Genomic DNA, 5,653 nt, shown 5'->3' on the forward strand with positions numbered 1-5,653 from the left:
AAAGGTTTAGCGGTTGGGCTGACCTAGAAAACACCTCTGAAAGCCTGAACAGGGCAAATTTTGTTGGAGGTGACAAGACGACATGTATGCATGGGAGCTTATGATTGATGAGATTTGTTTTCCGAAAAGTAAATACAAAGTCAGACAAAAGGGAATACCCGGCTCTTTTCTAGAAGCTTGAATAGTCTTAAAGGGAGCTATTAAGACCTGAGATTTCACTGCTTAGGAAGGTGTCAACATCCCTTTGGTGTCTTTGAACACGAGATGCTAAAAAAAAAAAAAAAGGCAAAACTAAAACCAGCATATTTTTTAACTTTAAAGGGAAAGTAAAGTTTTTTTTAAATAGGCTTTCTTCACATTTATATTACGAATAGCATTTATTAATTGTAACAAAATTTAGTATTTGATGCTGAACTCCAGGCACAAAAATGGTAATTAAAGCCGAACCTGCAGCACAGAACTCATTTTAACTATGCATTTTATGTCTTACCTTTCTCCTCTGAGATTTCTGCAAACACATCTTCCTAGCACATACCAAAACCTAATCTCTCATACTTCACTTCCTTGTTCTGGACAGGATCATTATGGCTGCTCCTTATCTTCCTCGGGACCACCCGGGTAGTTCTCCTGCCTCTGCAGCCTATGTGAGAGGACCCCAACTCTAGAAGTGTTACCGCCACCGACAGAAAAAAAAAGAAGAAGGTCTATGTCACACAGGCAGTGGCGTGGACACCCAAAGAAGGACCCACCGTATGTAAACAGAAGGCTCAGGAGTAAAAGGACATTTACAGGGCTATTCACTAAAGGGTAAAGAGTTTGGAGAAGGCCAGGGACGTGAGCAATCTAGGACAAAAATAGCCGATTTGGAAAAACTCTCTCATTCAGCTCACTTTGCAGTTCAGCGATATTGTCCTAGATTGTTCACTTCTCCTGCCTTCCTCAAACTCTTCACCCTTCTGTGAATAGCCCTTTAAGATGTGCTTTTTTTAATGCCAGCAAGGGGTGTTGGGGGTTTTGTTTGGGCTTTGGACTTAAGTATACTTGATATCCACAAAAATATAAATTCACTTTATTTGCACCAAATTTCTTTTTTTTTTTAAACAGATATTTACTTGTGAACTTTGTGGTGACATGATCACTGGATTCAGGAGTGTAACTAAAAAGGGCCCCATAGCAAAATGTTATATTATATATATATTGTTCTAGTTACGCTCCTTGCAGAGTCCACCTGAGAGTAACCCTGCAGAGCCCACCAGATACTCTATATGGTGGGCTCTGCAGGGTTACTCTCAGGAGGGCTGGTCACACCCCTGCACACCTCTTACCTGCCAACCCCTGATTCGGTGTCAGCTTCCTCCACCGCAGCTGCTGGCTGTCACAGACTCGGCAGCGGCCGTGAGGAACTGGCCACTGCACTTGCCAGTGATCTGAACAGCGGCGCGTTTCTCTTCACAGCCACCTGCGACAATCAGCAGCCTGCTATGCCATAGTGACCCAGGCGGCCCGCACGGCATCAGGGGGACCCCGCTTTGTTCCTCGTCCTCACCGGACCCCCCCCCGTGCCCCATAGCGGCTGCCTGGGTCGCTATGGCGATAGTTCCGCCACTGACTGGATTGCACATAACCTGTGCAGAGAGCAGAGCTGACGGGTAGCAGGTTCTCCCACTACAGACTGTCTGCAAAAATACTACATGAAGGGGGAGGATAGAAGACCAGTTACCCTGCAGAAGGAGAGAGCAGCAGTGATCATCTGTATTAGAGGAAACGCATGCGCAAACGCACAATACAGGAGTTGTTCTATGCTGGATTACTGCTCAGGGCTTTGTTTCCCTATGGCAGGGCTGCCCTTCTGATGAATGGTAGGCAAATCATCACGAAGAAGCAAAAGAGGTCTACTGAATGCATGAAGCAGAAGCAAGGAGATCCTTGCAAGGTCATCAGGTACAGATTTCTCTCTAGAAGGGACAGTGAGCAGTACCGTGGTAACTGGGGATGCACCGAAATTGAATTTTGAGACCGAAAATAAAAAATGTCAGGCCGAAACCGAAAATGACTTTCTTTTCCAAACTTTTAAAAATAATTTTATTTTCATTTATATTTCTTTATTAACTTTACTGCTGGGGGGCTCTAGAGAAATATCAGGGAGTCTAAACCGACCGCTTATATTTCCCTTTTAAAAATAAAAAAAAAGAGATTAAGGACACAGAGCCCTCAATCTCTTTTTCTGTATCCCCTGTTATAAATGATCAGGAAGTCTCTATACTGATTGTTCCTGATCATTCATAACTTGTGTATATATTACGTTACTATATACACAATTATGAATGAACAGGAAGTGATGTAGATCACTTCCCATTCATTCATAACTGGTACACAGTAACTCATACTATGTCCAGTTATTTACAAACATTTAGCGATCAGCTGAATGTTTGTACTCTGCTCTCCATCCTGCATCGCTGTCACAGAAGGTAGAGCAGGGCGGTACGGGAGGAGAGCTCGGCCTCCTGTAATGATTGCACCACTCTCCATCCTGATACAAGAGGCCGAGCGGGGAGTGATCTCAGCCTCCTCCCCCACCGCTTGGCATGCAGAAACCTTCTCTCCACCCCGGTGGGTGCTGGCTGGTGCATCAAAGGGCACACAGACTGGCACCGAGCGGGGAGGAAAGAAGCTGCAATGCACTGCATTTTCGGCCATGAGGGCACTTTCAGGATTTTGCTAAAAGTGCCATTTTCGGCACCCTAAATTTCAGTGCATCTCTAATGGTAACATCACCAGATCTCCTGAAACTAGAAGTCAGAAGCAGCAGTGCCTTATATCTCACATGGCAGATACACAACTATGAGGCTACGGACCAGGAGCGCCTGGCCACACGAAGTGCAAAGGTATTTTTCGGGAAGAATTCAAAACAAATAGGAAACTCATTTAGCATATTGCTTGGGGACAATAAACATTTTTAGATGTTTCACATAAAATAGCAACTCTTCACAATGTTTAGGTTCATATCCATGTAAACCTTTCTCTACTCTATACAAAATTAAATGAAAAAGATAATTGCTGAAAATCTGGCTTTTTTGGCTACATTGCCAAACTCTACATTCCATCCACGGCATGCATAAAAAAATAGTGTCTGAAAATTGAACTTCTCATAAATACAAGAATGTATTTTACCATTGCTGCATCATATACACCAGAATTTACAGTTGGATTTGCAATTCAAACTGTACAGCAGCTTTTGAGTCCAGGTACTGTACATACATACAAGGAACGGGAAGTCTGTATACAGAATCTTTACTGTATATTCGTATGAAAATAAACCCTACTTGCAGAGTATACTGTCTTTTAACATAAATAGGTTTGCCATATACATACCAATACTGTGCATCAAAATACTGAAATGAAAACAAAAAAACAGGTAATCCAGAAGTACATCAATTGAAATCATGACCTTCAGCTTGAGGAATTCACTTAAGTGAAGTGTCACCCAGCTCTTCCTGAAATTAGAAAGTTCATCCGAATGGTAAAATTTTATGAAAAAAAACAACATACATGTCTGATTCTGGTAATACATGACATACATATGGAATACAAGCTACATGCTAAATAGGAGACAGAAATATCTGCAGCCATGCAGATTGTATTCTAGAGACCTTAGTATGGAGGGACAGATTTTGTAGAGAAGTGACTAGAAGTTTAATAGGTAACTAAACACGGAATTGAAGTGTTTCTAAACCCAAAAATGAAATATATTGCAGCTTACCAGCCCTTGGATGTGCTGGCTGCATTTGTTTTCTTTATTTGCCATTATTTGGTGATCCAGCAATACCATTCCTGTTCTACAGTGACAACATTCACTTACTGCATTGTATATATGGAGGAGCAGCATTGTCACCCTAGAGCAGGGCTACAGAACTGCCACCCTCTATAAAATCTGAAGGTTTTCTGAAGTCCTAACACTTTGATAACATTGCTTGAGATAACACTGCAAAGTGCACAGGACATCACTGGATATCTGGAATGATCAACGGGTATTTTTTGCACTTATGAGTTATAGCAAACGGCTTTCAATAGTATATCCAAAAACGCCAGAACTCACAGCTCCAATTCGACCTCCGACTGCAAATCAATGTATGTACCGGGTGCAGGCTACAGTGCGTTCCCACTCCTCAAAACGATACTTCTGCAATCAGCCGCACAAGACTGGTATCCATAAAATACAAATTTATTGTAGTAAGCGCCATACAGGATCCAAGATTTAACATGTACAGTATATACACCACCAAAGAATCTCTCCCACTCCAGTGCCCTCACGCGTTTCACTACCTGGGCTTAATCATAGACCTCATTGGCGCTGGAGGGGGAGAGATCCTTTGGTGGTGTATATGCTTTACATGTTAAATCTTGGATCCTGTATGGAATGTACTACTATAAATTTGGATTTTATGGATACTAGTCTTGTGCAATTGACTTTCAAAAGTATGTTTAACAGACCAAAAGAGAGCGAATTATGAGAAGTCCATTGTTAGTGTTTGCATATACTTTAGGTATCCAGGGATTTTCATTTTGTAAGGAATTAGCTGATATTTTTGACAAATGTTACATTGTGGGGAAGGAAAGAATCAAGGCTGTACATTATATGCATTACCCATCTTGTTTTTATAAGGCCTCACAGGGTTTTAAACAGGGCCACTGAGGCTAGGTTCACACCTGCACTACACCTCACCGGTCGTGCAGTCCTGCACAATGCAGGCGGTGATTGCTGCATGGCCCCATTGATTTCACTGGGGTGACATCCGTGCGGCAATCGCAGGCAAAAAAAAAAAAGTACAAATACCTTCTTTTTGCGATACATGACACGCGACTGTTTTAGCAGCGATCATGTTCGGAAGCACGGGTCAAATTGCGCCGGGAAACCACGCAACCTGCCCGGCGTGCCATTAGAAAATCATGACACCCACAGCGCGATTGGTTCACACTTTGGCTACTCCAGACCCTGCGGCAATCTGCGCGGAATCGTGCACGATTGCCACGCAATGCGGTGTCGCCTAGGTATGAACCTAGCCTGAGTTGACACCTGCCACGCATTCCCAACTACTGTCCATTGGCAGTGTACTGGGCCAAATGATGCAGTGCATACAGATAATATGCAAAGTTTTTTTTTAAATTTCATTTCTCAGCATTGCAGAAATCAAACACAATGCACCCAACACTGCCCTTCTGGGTGAATTACTTCAGCCTTAAAAGAGTTGGTATGCCCAAAGGAACATGGCCCTAGACAACAGAGGGCGGAGACGTGTCATCAAGCGGCAATCGTGCCCTAAGAAAAATGCTTAAATGCCAGGTTGTGTAAAATGAAGTACAGTTAAGAGCAGAACATTGGGTTTTAATTATTTAAGCCTGCTGTGTCCAATCCAATAATGGTCCAGTGCATGGTTGAACCTGATTGATTTATGGACCTTCAGACATATTAATTAGACCTAGCAAAATGTAAAGCTTGCAAAAAAAAAAAAAATGCGTGGCTTCAAGTTTTGATAGATGGCAAAGTGGTAAGAAAGCAATTCTTCATTATGAGCCATGCACAAAATCTGGTTGTGTTGGCAACCTGCTGAATATTGTACCAATTCACTGTATTCAAATACAAACAGTATCCTCC

The sequence above is a fragment of the Nanorana parkeri genome, unplaced genomic scaffold (assembly GCF_000935625.1).
Source record: "Nanorana parkeri isolate BGI_ZX_2015 unplaced genomic scaffold, ASM93562v1 scaffold652, whole genome shotgun sequence".
Lineage (NCBI taxonomy): Eukaryota > Metazoa > Chordata > Amphibia > Anura > Dicroglossidae > Nanorana > Nanorana parkeri.